Source organism: Triticum urartu, chromosome 4, assembly GCF_003073215.2.
Source record: "Triticum urartu cultivar G1812 chromosome 4, Tu2.1, whole genome shotgun sequence".
NCBI lineage: Eukaryota > Viridiplantae > Streptophyta > Magnoliopsida > Poales > Poaceae > Triticum > Triticum urartu.
Window position 1 is genome coordinate 194,615,564 of NC_053025.1, and position 20,424 is coordinate 194,635,987.

The window sequence follows — 20,424 nt, forward strand, 5'->3', positions numbered from 1 at the left end:
TACACCACCATTTGCGATTATTGCATCGCACACAGTTTCGTCGAAGGGTCTCTGATCGTAGTGTCGCATTAGCAGCATCCTGCAGTAGTGACCTATACAAATTACCATTGTATTTGGTGTGTCGGGGACACAAGAGACTTTTTATTATTTGGTTGCAGGGTTGTTTGAGAGAGACCATCTTGATCCTACGCCTCCCACGGATTGATAAACCTTAGGTCATCCACTTGAGGGAAAATTGCTACTGTCCTACAAAACTCTGCGCTTGGAGGCCCAACACGTGTCTACAAGAATAAAATTGCGTAGTAGACATCAAGCTCTTTTCTGGCGCCGTTGCCGAGGAGGTGAGTGCTTGAAGGTATATCTTTAGATCTTCCAATTGAATCTTTTAGTTTCTTGTTTTATCACTAGTTTGGTTTACAAAATAAAACTACATAAAAATGGAATTGAGGTTGCATCATATTATTCATCTTTATAATGTCTTTCATGAAAATGACGGAAAGTAAAATTGTGCTCAATTGATAGAGGAAGAATTTTATAAAATATTTGAAAAAAATCTTTGAATGATGAGCATGATTGCAATGTTGTTAGTATGAATTCTTTGAATATCCATGATGCTAATGATATACAAAACCATAAGCTTGGGGATGCTATGTTTGATGAAGATGATATTTCTAGTCCCCCAAGATTTGATGTGCAAATTTGTTATAATGATTGCATGCCTCCTATTTATGATGATTATAATGATGAAAGTGGATTTGGAGGGGGCATGACTTTATTTAGTGATGAATCCACCATTTTGTATGAGGCTTCAATTGACTATGATAACAAAGTTGCTATCTATGATGATTATGGTGATGACATGTATGCTATAAAGAATAATGATAATCATGAAACTTGTCATCATGATTTTAATTTTCAATCCCATGGTAGTTATTTTGTTGAGTTTGCTCCCACTACTATTCATGAGAATAAATTTGCTTATGTGGAGATTAATAAAATTTCTATGCCTATGTATCATGAAAAAAATGCTTTATGTGATAGCTATATTGTTGAACTCATTCATGATGCTACCTAAAATTATTATGAGAGAGGAATATATGCTTGTAGGAATTGCATTAATATCAAGTTTCCTCTTTTTATGTTGAAAGTTTTGAAGTTGCACTTGTTTTGCCTTCATATGCTAGTTGATTCATGTTCCCATAAATTGTTTGCTCACAGAATCCCTATGCATAAGAAGTGGGTTAGGCTTAAATGTGCTTGTCATGTGATTCATCATGCTCTTTTTCAAGTTTCAATTCTCTACTTTTATGCGAGCATCATTGAAATCATCATGCCTAGCTAAAAGGCATTAAAGAAAAGCACTTGTTGGGAGACAACCCAACATTTACCCCTACTATTTTTGTGTGTTCACATGATTAAGCTACTGTATTAATCATGTTTTATAGCTTTCATTTCAATAAAGTGCCATGTAAGGCTTTGGGATGGTCTATGGTGATAGTTGATTTGATCTTGCTGAAAAATAGAAACTTTTGCACCCAGTAAAATAATTTTCATTTTTTACAGAAGCCTGATAAAATCCTTATTCTTTTTGCACAAGGTTGACATACAAATTTCTCAGGCTGTCCTAATTTTGCAGAATTTTTGGAGTAGCAGAAGTATGGTTGGAGTACAGATTAATACAGACTGTTCTGTTTTTGACATATTCTGTTTTCAATGCATAGTTTGCTTGTTTTCTAGTTTCTATGGCTTATATTGCTCAATATAAATTGTGGAAATGATATTCTAAAGTAGGCATTGTGTGAGAACAATTATGAATCTTGTCTTTGACAGTACCAAAGTGAAATGGTTTGCTCTTTATAATACCAACCTATCCCACGAAGTTCCGTTAAGTTTTGTGTGATTGAAGTTTTCAAGTTTCGGGTGAGATGTCGATATAAGGAGAACAAGGAGTGACAAGACCCTAAGCTTGGGGATGCCCAAGGCAATCCAAGGTAATATTCAAGAAATATCCAAGCAACTAACCTTGGGGATGCCCCGGAAGGCATCCCCTCTTTCGTCTCCAACATTATCGGTAATCTCACTTGGAGCTACATTTTTATTCGTCACATGATATGTGTTTTTCTTGGAGCATAATTTAATTTTGTTAGGATTTTCTTGCTGTTATTTAGAATATGTTTTGCATCTTTATTTTCAATAAAAATGCCAAGGATAGCCTTTGACATGCTTATTTTGCAAGTCTACATGTTGCTGTTTCAAAACAGAAAGTTTATCGATGTTGCAAAAATTCCCTAGAAAATTTAGAATGTGATAAAATGTTGAAACCTTTTGCAAAATAAGCTCTAATAAAGTTTCTACAGTGTGGTAAATTTTCATAATTTTTGGAGTTAAATAAGTATTGATATCCTTGCATTCTTTACAGACTGTACTGTTTTGGCAGATTGCTGTTATGTTTGCATATGTTTGCTTGTTTAATGATTCTATTTGAGGATATGAGTATTAAATATGCAGAGGCATTTAGTATACAATGTTGAATAATAATTTTAGTAATTTGCTATAGTAGAGAATGATAAGGTTTTTGCATCGGTTTATACTGACTTATCTCACGAGTTCTTGTTCAGTTTTGTGTGGATGAAGTTTTTAAGATGTAGGGAAACCGTGATATAAAAGGAATTAAGGAGACACAAATGCTCAAGCTTGGGGATTCCCCGCTAGGCATCCCACCTTTCTTCATCAACAATTATCGGTTAGTATCGGTTGAGCCTAAGTTTTTGCTTCTTCACATGAGTTGTGCTATTCTTGGAATGTCATTTTGTTTTCTTTGCTTACTGTTTTAATAAAATTCTTAGATCTGAAACTTTTAAATAAGAGAGAGTCCTCGCATAGCTATCTATTTACTTAACTACTCGCTTGATCTTCACTTATATCTTTTTGGAGTAGCTTGTCATTTACTCTTGTGCTTCACTTATATCCTATGAGTAAATTGTCGAATAAATTGAATGTCATGAAGTTGAAAAGTCGTACCATGCCTACTGGTAGCTTCACATTGGGTTTAGAAAGTGAAATCTTTTGATGCTTGACAATCACAATATTGGTCATACAAGCAATTTATGAATGACTAGTAGAAGGAAGATAACTTTCACATGCAAATACACTATCTTGGAAATCTTTTGTGATTGTGAGCCTCCATCAAAATATTATATGCCAAAATTGTTGACGTTGGACAAGGAATACAACGTAATTGTTTATGTTTGTTCATATTCACACAGAAGTTATATTGTCATAGATCCTTCAACATGTGGTGCTTGCCCCCCATCTTTGCTAGCCAAAAATTCCGCACCAAGTATAGATACTACTTGTGCATCCAAAAACCCTTAAACCCAAATATTATTTTCAAGAGTCCACTATACCTACCTAAGGATTGAGAAAGATCCTTCAAGTAAGTTGTCATCGGTGCAATAAGGCAATAAAAATTGCTTCTAAAAGTGATAGATCATTTAGTGTAATTGAGCGTTGTATGAACTTGTGATGGTAAAGAATAAAAGCGACAGACTGCATAATAAAGGTTGCTATCATAAGGGGCAATATAACGCGACATTCTTTTGCACTAAGGGATTGATCATACAAACAAAAAGCGCATGGCAACCTCTGCTTCCCTCTGCGAAGGGCCTACCTTTTACTTTTCCGTATTTACTTTTATGCAAAGAGTCGAAGTTTTTCTCTCTATTACTTTTTATTTTTCTCTTTTGGCAAGCATCATGTGGCGAGGAAAGATCTAGGCACATATATCCAGTTGGATATGGGTAGCATGAGTTATTATTGTTGACATCACCCTTGAGGTGAATACGTTGGGAGGCAAAACAATAAGCTCCTATCTTTCTATGTGTCCGGTTGAAACGTTTTACTCATGTGTATGCGGTGAGTGTTAGCAATCATAGAAGACTATATGATGGTAGAGTATGTGGAGCTCTTACTTAGACTCTGTCGAATAAGTCGAATTGCAATTGTTTGGTGACTAAGAATATAGGTTGTTGAGTTTCAGGAGAATTCATTGTTTGAATCTTACCATGTGAATTGGTTGCTACTTTAACATGAGAAATTTTATGAGAAAGAATTGTTATTATGATGCTAGGAAAAGTGATTGAAATTGTCATTGACCAAACTTGTGCACTTTGCTATCATTCACACTTCATAAATTATTTCTTTTATCATTTACCTACTCGAGGACAAGTAGGAATTAAGCTTGGGGATGCTGATACGTCTCCAACGTATCTATAATTTATGAAGTATTCATGTTGTTTTATTACCATTCTTGGATGTTTTACAATCATTTTGTAGCGACTTTATATCATTTTTTGGGACTAACCTATTGACCCAGTGCCCAGTGCCAGTTGTTGTTTTTTGCTTGTTTTTTACATCACAGGAAATCAATATCAAATGGAGTCCAAGCACCGTGAAACTTTTTGTGGATTTTTTATGGACCAGAAGACATCTAGTGGGCCAGAGCAGCACTTGGTGGGTGCCACGAGGGGGGCACAACCCACCAGGTGGGTTGTGCCCACCTCGGTGGCCTCCTGCACCCCCTCTTTGCCCTATAAATCACCAAATATTCCAAAAACCCTCAAGGTAGCCCTAGATCAGAAGTTCCACCGCCGCAAGGCTCTATAGCCACGAGAAACCAATCTAGACCCGTTCCAGCACCCTGCCAGAGGGGGGAATCATCACCGGTGGCCATCTTCATCATCCCGGCGGCCACCACGATGAGCAGGGAGTAGTCCACCTTCGGGGTTGAGGGTTTGTACCAGTAGCTATGTGTTTAATCCCCCCTCTCTCTCTCGTGTTCTTGAGATGGCACGATCTTGATGTATCGCGGGCTTTGTTAATTGATACGTGTCCAACGTATCTATAATTTTTGATTGCTCCATGCTATGTTATCTACTGTTTTGGGCATTATTGGGCTTTATTATCCACTTTTATATTACTTTCGGGACTAACCTATTAACCGGAGGCCCAGCCCAGATCTGCTGTTTTATGCCTATTTCAGTGTTTTGAAGAAAAGGAATATCAGACGGAGTCGAAACGGAACAAAATCAACTAGAGAAGTTATTTTTGGAACGAAAGCCACCCGATGGACTTGGACCCCATGTCAAGTAAGGAAGGAGGAGCTCACGAGGGTAGGGGCGCGCCCACCCCCCTGGGGCGCGCCCCCTGTCTCGTGGGACCCTCGTGGCTCCCTTGACGTACCTCCTACACCCATATATACCTACATGACCTAAAACTTCCAGAACGAATAATAGATCGGGAGTTCCGGCGCCAGAAGCCTCCGTAGCAACCGAAAGCCAATATAGACCCTTTCCGGCACCCTGTCGGAGGGGGCAATCCTTCTCCGGTGGCCATCTTCATCATCCCGGTGCTCTCCATGACGAGGAGGGAGGCTGAGGGTATGTACCAGTAGCTATGTGTTTGATCTCTCTCTCTCTCATGTTCTTGAGGTGATACAATCTTGATGTATCGCGAGCTTTGCTATTATAGTTGGATCTTATGTTTCTCCTCCCCCTCTTCTCTCTTGTAATGAATTGAGTTTTCCCCTTGAAGTAATCTTATCGGATTGAGTCTTTAAAGACTTGAGAACAATTGATGTATGTCTTGCCGTGGATATCTGTGGTGACAATGGGATACCACGTGCCACTTGATGTATGTTTTGGTGACCAACTTGTGGGTTTCGTGACATTGGGAACCTATGCATAGGGGTTGGCACACGTTTTCATCGTGATTCTCTGGTAGAACTTTGGGGCACTTTTTGAGGTCCTTTGTGTTGGTTGAATAGATGAATTGAGATTGTGTGATGCATATCGTATAATCATGCCCACGAATACTTGAGGTGACATTGGAGTATCTAGGTGACATTAGGGTTTTGGTTGATTTGTGTCTTAAGGTGTTATTCTAGTACGAACTCTAGGGCTGTTTGTGACATCTATAGGAATAGCCCAACGGATTGATTGGAAAGAATAACTTTGAGGTTGTTTCGTACCCTACCATAATCTCTTCGTTCGTTCTCCGTTGTTAGTGACTTTGGAGTGACTCTTTGTTGCATGTTGAGGGATAGTTATGTGATCCAATTATGTTAGTATTGTTGAGGGAACTTACACTAGCGAAAGTATGAACCCTAGGCCTTGTTTCCACACATTGCAATACCGTTTACGCTCACTTTTATCATTTGTTACCTTGCTGGTTTTATATTTTCAGATTACAAAAACTATTATCTACCATCCATATACCACTTGTATCACCATCTCTTCGCCGAACTAGTGCACCCATACAATTTACCATTGTATTGGGTGTGTTGGGGACACAAGAGACTCTTTGTTATTTGGTTGCAGGGTTTCTTGAGAGAGACCATCTTCATCCTATGCCTCCTACGGATTGGTAAACCTTAGGTCATCCACTTGAGGGAAATTTTCTACTACCCTACAAACCTCTGCACTTGGAGGCCCAACAACGTCTACAAGAAAAAGGTTGTGTAGTAGACATCAAGCTCTTTTCTGACGCCGTTGCCGGGGAGGTGAGTGCTTGAAGGTATATCTTTAGATCTTGCAACTGAGTCTTTTAATTTCTTGTTTTATCACTAGTTTAGTTTATAAAAGAAAACTATAAAAAATGGAATTGAGTTTGTCTCATACGCTTCACATTTATAATATCTTTCGTGAGTATGATGGAAAGGATAATTGTGCTCAAGTGCTAGAAGAAGAAATCTATAAAATGTTTGGCACTAAATATTTAAGTGATGAGCATGATTGCAATGTTGTTAGTATGAATTCCTTGAATATCCATGATGCTAATGATATGCAAAGCCACAAGCTTGGGGAAGCTATGTTTGATGAAGATGATATTTTTTGTCCCCCAAGTTTTGATGAGCAAATTTATTATGATCGAAGCATGCCCCCTATCTATGATGGTTATTGTGATGACACGTATGCTTTAAATAATAATGATAACCATGAAACTTGTCATCTTGATCTTAATTTACAATCACATGATAGTTATTTTGTTGAGTTTGCTCCCACTATTATTCATGAGAAGAATTTTGCTTATGTGGAGAGTAGTAAAATTGCTATGCTTGTAGATCATGAAAAGAATGCTTTAGGTGCTGGTTATATTGTTGAATTCATTCATGATGCTACTGAAAATTATTATGAGGGAGGAATATATGCTTGTAGGAATTGCAATAATATCAAGTTTCCTCTCTATGTGCTTAAAGTTTTGAAGTTATGCTTGTTTTACCTTCCTATGCAAGTTGATTCTTGTTCCCACAAGTTGTTTGCTCACAAAACCCCTATGCATAGGAAGTGGGTTAGACTTAAATGTGCTAGTCATATTCTTCATGGTGCTCTCTTTATGTTTCAATTCTTATCCTTTATGTGAGCATCAATGAAATCATCATGTCTAGCTAGGGGCGTTAAACGATAGCGCTTGTTGGGAGGCAACCCAATTTTATTTTTATTCCTTGATTTTTGTTCCTATTTAGTAATAAATAATTCATCTATCCTATGTTTAGATGTGATTTTATTCTTTTAATTAGTGTTTGTGCCAAGTAGAACCGTTGGAAGACTTTGGGAAAGTCTTGTTGATCATGCTGTCAAAAACAGAAACTTAAGCGCTCACGAAAATTGCTGCCATTTTTATTTGGAGAGTGATATTTAGTTAATTATTTTTTAAGATGATTAATAGATAAATTCCTCAGGTCCAGCAATTTATTTGAGAATTTTATGAATTCCAGAAGTATACGTTTGATCCAGATTACTACAGACTGTTCTGTTTTTCACAGAATCTGTTTTTCATGTGTTGTTTACTTATTTTGATGAATCTATGGCTAGTAAAATAGTTTATAAACCATATAGAAGTTGGAATACAGTAGGTTTAACACCAATATAAATAAATAATGAGTCCATTACAGTACCTTGAAGTGGTGATTTATTTTCTTATACTAACGGAGCTTACGAGTTTTTTGTTAAGTTTTGTGTTGTGAAGTTTTCAAGTTTTGGGTAAGGATTCGATGGACTATGGAATAAGGAGTGGAAAGAGCCTAAGCTTGGGGATTCCCAAGGCACCCCAAGGTAATATTCAAGGACAACCAAGAGCCTAATCTTGGGGATGCCCCGGAAGGCATCCCCTCTTTCGTCTTCGTTCATCGGTAACTTTACTTGGAGCTATATTTTTATTTACCACATGATATGTGTTTTGCTTGGAGCGTCAATTTATTTTGTTAGGATTTTCTTGCTGTTATTTAGAACAATGTTTTGCATCTTTTATTTCAATAAAAGTGGCATTAATAGTCTTTACTATGCCTATGTTACAAGTATACATGTTGCTGTTTGAAAACAGAAAGTTCACCGTTGTTGCAATAATTCCCTAGAAAAGTCAGAATCTGATAAAATGTTGAAACATTTTGCATATTAAGCTCTGATAAATTTACTACAGTGGGAATTTTCTTTCATAATTTTTGGAGCTAGGGAAGTATGGATGTTGCAGCATTCTTTACAGACTATCCTGTTTAGGCAGATTGCTGTTATATTTGCATTGTTTGCATATGTTTGCTTCTTTAATGATTCTATTTGAGGATAGGACTATTAAATATGCAGAGGCATTTAGTATGCAATGTTGAATAATAATTTTAGTGATTTGCTACAGTATAGTATGATAAGGTTTTTGCAATGGTTTATACTAACTTATCTCACGAGTCCTTATTGAGTTTTGTGTGGATGAAGCTTTTGAGATTTAGGGAGACCGTGATATGAGAGGAATTAAGGAGGCACAAAAGCTCAAGCTTGGGGATGCCCAAGGCACCCCTAGATAATATTTCAAGAAGTCTCAAGCGTCTAAGCTTGGGGATGCCCCGGTTGGCATCCCACCTTTCTTCTTCAACAACTATCGGTTAGTATCGGTTGATCCTAAGTTTTTGCTTCTTCACATGATTGCCATTCTTAGATGTCATTTTATTTTTCTTTGCTTGCTGTTTGAATAGAGTACCAAGATCTGAAATTATTAAATGTTAGAGAGTCTTCACATAGTTGCATAATTATTCGACTACTCATTGATCTTCACTTATATCTTTCGGAGTAGTTTGTTGTTTGCTCTAGTGCTTCACTTATATCTTTTAGAGCATGGTGGTAGTTTTATTTTGAAGAAATAGATTAACTCTCATGCTTCACTTAGATTATTTTGAGAGTCTTAATAGCATGGTAATTTGCTTAAAATCCTAATATGCTAGGTTTTCAAGAATAATAAAATTCTCTTATGAGTGTGTTGAATACTATGAGAAGTTTGATACTTGATAATTGTTTTGAGATATGGAGATGGTGATATTAGAGTCATGCTAGTTGAGTAGTTGTGAATTTGAGAGATACTTGTGTTGAAGTTTGTGATTCCCGTAGCATGCACGTATGGTGAACCGTTATGTGATGAAGTCGGAGCATGATTTATTTATTGATTGTCTTCCTTATGAGTGGCGGTCGGGGACGAGCGATGGTCTTTTCCTACCAATCTATCCCCCTAGGAGCATGCGCGTAATACTTTGCTTTGATAAATTCTATTTTTTTTTGCAATAAGTATATGAGTTCTTTATGACTAATGTTGAGTCCATGGATTATACACACTCCCACCCTTGCTAGCCTCTCTAATACCGCGCAACTTTCGCGGTATCATACACCTACCATATCCTTCCTCAAAACAGCCACCATACCTACCTATTATGGCATTTCCATAGCCATTCCGATATATATTGCCATGCAACTTTCCACCATCCAGTTCATCATGACACATCCATCATTGTCATATTGCTTAGCATGATCATGTAGTTGACATAGTATTTGTGGCAAAGCCACCGTTCATAATTCTTTCATACTTGTCACTCGTGATTCATTGCATATCCCGGTACACTGCCGGAGGCATTCATATAGAGTCATACTTTGTTTTAGTATCGAGTTGTAATCATTGAGTTGTAAATAAATAGAAGTGTGATGATCATCATTCAATAGAGCATTGTCCCCAAAAAAGGGAAAGGCCAAAGAAAAAAAGAAGGCAAAAAAAAGGGACAATGCTACTATCCTTTTTTCCACACTTGTGCTTCAAAGTAGCACCATGATATAGCGAGTCTCATATATTGTGCTTCAAAGTAGCACCATGTTCTTCATATAGAGAGTCTCATATGTTGTCACTTTCATATACTAGTGGGAATTTTACATTATAGAACTTGGCTTGTATATTCCAATGATGGGCTTCCTCAAATTGCCCTAGGTCTTCGTGAGCAAGCAAGTTGGATGCACACCCACTAGTTTCTTTGTTGAGCTTTCATACATTTATAGCTCTAGTGCATTCGTTGCATGGCAATCCCTAGTCACTCACATTGATATCTATTGATGGGCATCTCCATAGCCTGTTGATACGCCTAGTTGATGTGAGACTATCTTCCCCCTTTTTTGTCTTCTCCACAACCACCACTCTATTCCACCTATAGTGCTATATCCATGGCTTACGCTCATGTATTGCGTGAAGATTGAAAAAGTTTGAGAACATCAAAAATATGAAACAATTGCTTGGCTTGTCATTGGGGTTGTGCATGATTTAAATATGTTGTGTGGTGAAGATGGAGCATAGCCAGACTATATGATTTTGTAGGGATAACTTTCTATGGACATGTTATTTTGAGAGGACATGATTGCTTTGTTAGTATGCTTGAAGTATTATTATTTTTATGTCAATACTAAACTTTTGTCTTGAATCTTATGGATCTGAATATTCATACCACAATTAAGAAGAATTACATTTAAACTATGCCAACTAGCATTCCACGTCAAAAATTATCCTTTTTATCATTTACCTACTCGAGGACGAGCAGGAATTAAGCTTGGGGATGCTTGATACGTCTCCAACGTATCTATAATTTTTTATTGATCCATGCTATATTATCTACTGTTTTGGGCATTATTGGGCTTTATTATCCACTTTTATATTACTTTCGGGACTAACCTATTAACCGGAGGCCGAGCCCAGATTTGTTGTTTTATGCCTATTTCAGTGTTTTGAAGGAAAGGAATATCAGACGGAGTCGAAACGGAACGGAATCAACTAGAGAAGTTATTTTTGGAACGAAAGCCACCCGATGGACTAGGACCCCACGTCAAGGAAGGAAGGAGGAGCTCACGAGGGTAGGGGGCGCGCCCACCCCCCTGGGGCGTGCCCCCCTATCTCGTGGGACCCTCGTGGCTCCCTTGACGTACCTCCTGCACCCATATATACCTACGTGACCTAAAACTTCCAGAACGAATAATAGATCGGGAGTTCCGCCGCCAGAAGCCTCCGTAGCCACCGAAAGCCAATCTAGACCCTTTTCAGCACCCTGTCGGAGGGGGCAATCCTTCTTCGGTGGCCATCTTCATCATCCCGGTGCTCTCCATGACGAGGAGAGAGTAGTTCTCCCTCGGGGCTGAGGGTATGTACCAGTAGCTATGTGTTTGGTCTCTCTCTCTCGTGTTCTTGAGGTGATACAATCTTGATGTATCGCGAGCTTTGCTATTATAGTTGGATCTTATGTTTCTCCTCCCCCTCTTCTCTCTTGTAATGAATTGAGTTTTCCCCTTGAAGTAATCTTATCGGATTGAGTCTTTAAAGACTTGAGAACAATTGATGTATGTCTTGCCGTGGATATCTGTGGTGACAATGGGATACCACGTGCCACTTGATGTATGTTTTGGTGACCAACTTGCGGGTTTCGTGACATTGGGAACCTATGCATAGGGGTTGGCACACGTTTTCGTCGTGATTCTTCGGTAGAACTTTGGGGCACTCTTTGAGGTCCTTTGTGTTGGTTGAATAAATGAATTGAGATTGTGTGATGCATATCGTATAATCATGCCCACGGATACTTGAGGTGACATTGGAGTATCTAGGTGACATTAGGGTTTTGGTTGATTTGTGTTTTAAGGTGTTATTCTAGTATGAACTCTAGGGCTGTTTGTGACATCTATAGGAATAGCCCAACGGATTGATTGGAAAGAATAACTTTGAGGTGGTTTCGTACCTTACCATAATCTCTTCGTTTGTTCTCTGCTGTTAGTGACTTTGGAGTGACTCTTTGTTGCATGTTGAGGGATAGTTATGTGATCCAATTATGTTAGTATTGTTGAGGGAACTTACACTAGCGAAAGTATGAACCCTAGGCCTTGTTTCCACACATTGCAATACCATTTACGCTCACTTTTATCATTCGTTACCTTGCTGTTTTTATATTTTCAGATTACAAAAACTATTATCTACCATCCATATACCACTTGTATCACCATCTCTTCGCCGAACTAGTGCACCCATACAATTTACCATTGTATTGGGTGTGTTGGGGACACAAGAGACTCTTTGTTATTTGGTTGCAGGGTTGCTTGAGAGAGACCATCTTCATCCTACGCCTCCTACGGATTGATAAAACTTAGGTCATCCACTTGAGGGAAATTTGCTATTGTCCTACAAACCTCTGCACTTGGAGGCCCAACAACGTCTACAAGAAGAAGGTTGTGTAGTAGACATCATTAATATAGTTGGATCATATGGTGTTTCCCCCCTCTCTATCTTGTTGTGATGAATTGAGTTTTCCTTTTGAGATTTTGTTCTTGTCGGATTGAGTACTTTTATGGATTTGAGAACACTTGATGTATGTCTTGCGAATGAATACTCGTGGTGGCAATGGGGTATTATTTTGATTCACTTGATATATGTTTTGGCACTCAACTCGCGAATTCCCGAGGTGACATTGGGGTAATCTACGCATAGGGGTTGATGCACGCTCTTATCTTTGTTTCTCCGGTAGAAATCTTGGGGCACTCTTTGAGGATCTTTGTGTTAGATTGAGTATTATGAATCTGAAATTATTTGGTGCTGTTTTAGTACGAACTCTTGGATAGATCGATGGGAAATAATAGCTTCGAGGTGGTTTCGTACCCTACAAACGATTTCTTCTTATGTTCTCCGCTAGATAGGAACTTTGGAGTGATTCTTCATCGCACTTTGAGGGACGGTTATATGATCCAATTATATTAGCATTGTTGAGAGATTGCACTAGCGAAAGTACGGACCCTATGCCTCATTTTCAAGCATTGCAATACCGTTTGTGCTCTGTTTTATCAATTGCTAAATTGCTGTTTTTTATTGTTCCTATTACAAAAATCAATATCTACTTTCCATATTACATTTGTATCACCTTCTCTTCACCTAACTAGTGCACCTATACAAATTACCATTATATTTGGTGTGTTGGGGACACAAGAGACTTTTTATTATTTGGTTGCAGGATTGTTTGAGAGAGATCATCTTCATCCTATGCCTCCCACGGATTGATAAACCTTAGGTCATCCACTTGAGAGAAAATTGCTATTGTCCTACAAAACTCCGTGCTTGGAGGCCCAACACGTGTCTACAGAAAATAAAGTTGTGTAGTAAACATCACATATTGATCTAGTGCCCAGTGTCAGTTCCTATTTGTTGCATGTTTTTTGTTTCGCAGAAAATCCATATCAAATGAAGTCCAAACGTGATAAAAATTTACGGAGAATTATTTTGGAATATATGTGATTTTTGGGAGGTGGAATCAAAGCAAACGGGGGCCCACAACCCCCAAGGTACACCAGGGCACGCCAGGGGTGCTAGACACGCCTAGGTGTCTTATGCCCTCCTCGTAAGGCGGTTGGGCCCCTTCTTCTGGCGCACGAAAGATAATTTATGGGAAAATATCGTGTAAAAATTTCAGCGCAATCGAAGTTACGGATCTCCAGGAATTTAAGAAACCGTGAAGGGCCAGATCTGGGGAACGCGAAACAGAAGTGGACAGGGAGGGAGATCTAATCTCGGAGGGGCACCCGCCCCTCCGCCGCCATGGAGGCCATGTACCAGGGGGAACTCTCTCCCATCTTGGGGGGGGCAAGGAAGAAGAAGGAGGAGGGGGGCTCTCTCCCCCTCTCTCTCGGTGGCGCCGGAGTGCCGCCGGGGCTAGGATCGTGACGTTGATCTACATCAACAATCTTGCTACCGTCAACACCAACTTCCCCCCTCTATGTAGTGGTGTAACACCCCTTCTCCCCACTGTAATTTCTACTTAAACATGGTGCTCAAACCCATATATTATTTCCCAATGATCTATGGTTATCCTATGATGTTTGAGTAGATCCGTTTTGTCCTGTGGGTTAATCGTGATCTTGGTTGGTATGATTGAATATTTTATTTATGGTGCTATCCTACGGTGCCCTCCATCTCGCGCAGACATGAGGGGTCCCCACTGTAGGGTGTTGCAATACGTTCATGATTTGCTTATGGTGGGTTGCAAGAGTGACAGAAGCTTAAACCCGAGTAGGTGGGTTGTTGCGTATGGGATAAAGAGGACTTGATACTTAATGCTATGATTGGGTTTCATGGCCTTAATGATCTTTAGTAGTTGCGGATGCTTGATAGGGGTCCAACCATAAGTGCATATGATCCAAGTAGAGAAAGTATGTTAGCTTATGCCTCTCCCTCATATAAAATTGCAAGAATGATTACCGGTACTTGCTATCGATTGCCTAGGGACAAATGTCTTTCTTGTTGACAAAAGCTATCTAATTTTATTACCTTGTAATTAATCCGTAGTTTTATTCTCGCAAAGTACTTGTAGTTTTATTCTTGTAAAATAGTTTCATAGTTGTTCTAGGTAAAGCAAACGTCCAAGTGTGCGTAGAGTTGTATCGGTGGTCGATAGAACTTGATTTGTTCTGCCTTTAGCTCCTCGCTAGGTTTGACACTCTTATTTATCGAAGAAGGCTACGAACGATCCCCTATACTTGTGGGTTATCAGGCATCCCCGTGATGAAGTCACGTGTGTCTGGCTAGATGATGATCGATGCATCACACCAAGAGCGCCCTAAGAATATCTCTCCATCGTCGGAGGAGCAAATCCCACTCTCGAGCTATCTGGCCACTTGTCAAACTTTCTGATAAACCTGTAAGTTGTCATTAAGATCACCGTGTTACAGGTGACGTTTGAGCAACCCCAAAGCCCAATGTACGATAAGCAGTGACCACGATACTCTCATGGTCTAAGGAGCAATTTCACATGTTAACACTTTGTGTTATTACAATTGAATGCAGGCGATATTGACTCAATTCATAACAAAGAAGATTGGGTGGATTCAATATGATCATTCTTCTAACGTCGTAATCTCAATGTTGTTTTAGGATCATTACACTTAACGATATCCTAAGATCCGGAAAACATGATCACCAACAACACTTGAGCTAGTCTCAGAGGCAAGACTGTGAATCTTTTATTTAACCATTCATCATTTCACACATGCATATGAGGTTTCCACTTAATCGCATATTCCAGGATCATAGCACTTATAACATGAAATATAAACTTTTAATTATGAATATGGAAGTCTAATAATAAAAATATTGTTGCCTCTAGGGCATATTTCCAACATTTAATAAATTCCAAAAATAGTATAGATTTCAAAAATTCATAGAAAATCAACCATAACACAGACGAAAATAATTTAAGTATGAAAAATCAACAAAAAAAATCCAATATTTCCACGTGTATAATTTTCATGCATGTCAGAACAACTTATACACACTAATCAGGTCAAATTAATTAAAGGGCATTTGAAATGCTTCATTTGGAGTTTGAATTTGAATCTTTGGCTCAAATCAACTTCATTTAATCATGTTGCTAATTGCATTAGCTCAATGAACAGTATGTTGTCATGTCATGATCATGCATCATATTGTTTCACTTGCCATGTATTGAATTGCCTTCTTCTCAGTGTTTGTTCTTCGCGATAGGATCTGTTTTCGAGAGCGTGATCAAGTACCTATCTGAGGAGCAGCACCCTGCAGCTGATTGATATGTCTCCAAAATATCTATATTTTTTGATTGTTTCATGCTATTATATTGTCAATCTTGTATGCTTCATATGCCATTTTATATCATTTTGGGGAACTAACCTATTAACTCAATGCCCAGTGCCAGTTCCTATTTTTGCCTATTTCTTTGTTTCATAGAAAAACCATACCAAACGAAGTCCAAACACGTTGAAACTTTGAGGTCATTTTTTATGGACTAGAAGAGACCCTAGAAACTTCGGGGGAGGCCATAAGATCCATGAGAGATCCACAAGCTCACACGGCGCCCCCCGGTGCGCCACTTGAGCTAGTGGGCGCCACGGAGGTCCATCTGACCTAATTCCAGCGTTATAAATTCGGAAATATTGGGAAACTCCCAGAGCGAGATCCGAAACAATTTTATCGCCGCCACAAGCCTCTATTATTTGGCGATCCCATATGGAGGCCTCCTCCGGTACTCTGCCAGAGGGGGAATCAATCACGAAGGCCATATTCATCAACCTTGTTGCCTCCATGATGATGTGTGAGTAGTTCGCACATGACCTTCAGGTCCATAGCAGTAGCTAGATGGCTCTCTCTCTCTCTCTCTTGATCTTCAATGCAATGATCTCTTCGGAGGTCTATTCGATGTAATATTTGCGGTGTTTGTTGGGATCCGAGCTATCATGCCGTCAATGAACTGAATCGAATCATCACTCGTGGAAGCATAGAAAGAACATCAAACCCTCACATCTATATGTGATCTAGATCGAAACTTGCACCTACTCATATAACCGCTCATGATTCCACTGTTGGGAAACATAGTAGCAAACAAAAAAGATCACCCTACGATCACCTAGGAACACTATGAAGATGCGATAAACGGTTTGGATCAGTTTGTTACTGACTCTGAGTGCGACCGAAGACGAGTTGGTGTAGATTCTACTTGGAGTCCCTCGAACTGTAGATGAACGATCCTGCGAACCGCCCATGCAGTGGCGGAGCTAGCGAATTTCTAAAGCCCGGGCACATTGTAAGCCTGAGTATATTTTGTCCTTCTAAGAAACCACAAGTAGTATCACATATCTGATCTATGAAAATGTGCTCAATACTGAAATTTGAACAAACATAATTTGAATAGACACAATGTTAAATTGCACAATTTTTCAATAAATTACAGAGAATAACTCACCTAGTTATCCCATGTTGCGGTAGCCCTCGTTGACAGTTTGGTGCTAGCCGTCTCTTAGTCGTGGCCTTCTACAGTTCGAACACTTGGCAGCGTGGCACAGCTACTGCGAACGGGGAAGAGTCACCGTCCGCTTGAGCCCGAGTGAAATTTCCACGGGAGAGGAGCCGCCGCCTCAGCGCTTGCTCTTTCAATCATACGTGAGCCTCGCCGGCCTTGCCCGGCAGAGTAGTGGCCCCTCCGCGCGACGAAACTCTTGCGGCTCACCATTCATCGGTGCCCTCCGGCAGTCCGCTCTCGACGAGTGGCCAGATCGTCTTTGAGATCGGAGTATCGAGCTAGGGTTTGGGTGTGCCGCGCGAGCGCCTGTTCCCATCTCCCCGAGTTCTTCGTCTCTGCTCGACAGCCAAACAATCAATTTTCTCGAGTTAGTTGTAGCCCATGTTTATGAAAGGGTGCATGACCTCTTAGTTGTGCTAAGAAAGGCCCAATAGAAAAGAAATTGACCATGCTAGCCCAGTTATAGAGCACTTCTCCTTTTTGCAGCATATTTTCACGAGTTTTCAGCGTATAAGAGCAACTATTACGATTCTTGCGGCTTAGGAAGCTCACGGGCGTTTTGGAAAGTAGCAACATCAAGCCCGGGCACGTGCCTAGGGTGCCCGGAAGGTAAAATCGCCCCTGTGCCCATGAGCAGTCCCTCGAACGGAAGACCGAAAGGACAACCTCTATACGAGTTGCAGCGTATGGTCTTCATGATCCGGCAGTGCTTCACCGTCCAGAGCTAATCATCACCGAAAAATTAGAGGAAGGAGATTAGAACCACACTGGGCTTCTAATTATGAGGATTAGAGGATCTATGTCTAGCTCTAGTTGATCAACTAGGACCAACTAGAAGTAGAACTAGAGAACTAGAGGAGGCTCCAAAATTTGTGTGTTCAAAAGGTGCCAATACCTCTAGTATATATAGGTTGAGGGGGAAGGAGGGGGTGCCACACAAGTGGGAGGACTCCCCTCCCCTTATGTTGGCCCTAGGGGGAGGATTCCTCTCCCTTGTCTAATTTGGCTTCCCCAAGTGGGAAAGGGGGGCGCCTCCCCTATTGGGCCCTTGCGGCCCAATTCTCCTTCCACCTTTTTTGCCATTAAGCCCGTTGAATATAAATAAACATAAAAGCCTTCTAACTATCATTAGATCCTTTTATTATTAATTTAACATCTCCAAAAACATTTTATACCTATATATTATTTATCGGTAATATCCGGTATTGTCCGATAAACTCTGGAACTCTTCCGGTGATCCCGAAACGCTTCCGGTTCCTCTTGAAACTATTGTGAATATTAACGGAACTATTTCATGAATTTTTTCTTATTACTCCCGTCCTACTAATACTCATCATATCATGATTACCTTAAACTTGTGACCCTGTAGGTTCGGTAAAACGTAGACATGAACAAAACACTTTTGTTCAATGATCGATAGCGGAACCATGGACGTCCATATCGATCCCTATGAGTACACGAATGACATTCGAGTGAACCTTCGGTTATCATGTGTTGTTACCTTTGCTTCGCAATACTTTACAAAACCCGAGGTGAGATGTGTATCGGTATCCTCTTGAGTCATACACATGCTCACTATACTGGTCTCCTCGTTGCCGGTTTTGTTCTTCTTTTGTCGCCGCCATGTTCCGGCATCCCCATGACACTGTCACCTATGTCTGGCCAGACGATAATGGATGCCGTCACACCGAGAGGGCCCTAGAATATCTCTTCATCACTGGAGGAGCAAATCCCATTCTCGAACTATCTAGTCCCCAGTCAAACTTTTTGATGAACCTGTAAGTTGATGTTATGATCATCGTGTTACAAATCACATTTGAGCAAACCCAAAGTCCACTGTACGGTAAGAGGTCAATATGATACTCTCATGGTCTAAGGAATTAAAACATATGTTAACACTCCATGTTAGAACAATTGACTTCTGTCGATATTATCTCAAAGTATAACAATTCACTTCTGTCGATATGATCGTTCTGCTAACGTCATACTCTCAATATTGTGTTAGGACTACCGTTACGCTTAACGATGTCCTAAGATCCGGGAAATATGATCACTAACAACATTGAGCCAGTCCTAGAGGCAAGACTAGAAACCTAATATTACCGTTTATCATTCCACACATGCATATGAATTTTCCACTGAATCGCACATTCCAGGATCATAGTAGTTATAAAATAGAATACAAACTCTTAATTATGAATATAGAAATATAATAATATAATATTATTGCCTTTAGGGTATATTTTCAATAGATGTGATGCACTTTTGGTTGTAAGATTTAATATGATGCACTTTTGGTTGTAGAAATATGAATTTTTTTCTCTATATGATGTTTTGTTTTCGAAATGATGCGGCTGTATAGTGGCTGTAGGCTGCCGCACGGTCATCTCCCATTTTACATATTCAAATATGTATCATCCACTATAGTAATAGTTTTACATCGCCAAATATACATGATCTGTTGGAGTTGGCTTTAAAAAATGTAAAATGCACTTTCCGGTGATGTGAATTATACAACACCTACATTTCCATCTCCAAATATACAACATCTATTAAAGATGATCTTAGGAGCCGTCGGAGCGGAGATGTGACAACACCAACACTATGCTTAGTTTCATAGCTAGGCATCCGATCCGTACCACCGACGAGGTAGAGGGACTTGGCGAGAGGGTGGGAGATGTTACACAGTTAGGGTAGGGAGTTCCGCCACCTGTGTCGCCGCCGCAGAGCGCGTTCAGAGAAGGACATCAGAAGCAAATTAACAAGGAGCGAGGGTCCTTTTTGCTAAATGTCCACACATATTTCTCCAGCATATTTTGTAGCATCTATCTTCAATTTGACGGCTCAAATTTCCTTTTCTATTTTTTTTACCACAAGCTCAACTTTTATCTTAGTCGTTCCCCTTTCGACGATGTGTTCGGGGATGTGATGCAGCTGGTATACGATGCTAGACTAGATCCGGACGCTCCATATCCGCCCAAATGTTCGGGTGGCCTGCCTGGGCAGAAAAAAGCCACCCAATTGGCCAACCCGAACACAGCCCAAACGTCTGGACCAACCGACACGTCCCATACCCAGTCCACATATGGGTTGGGTACGGGGATGCCCCGACACGTCCGCCATGTTGGATCCAACCCACTATGGCCCACCCCGACCCCACATATATTCATCCTTATCCGCACTCTAGACTAAACCATAGCCACCACTCTGCTCCACTCCCCTCCGCCCAAAGCTCACGTCCCGCGAATTCCATCCTTTTTCGACATTGCGAAAAGTGGATC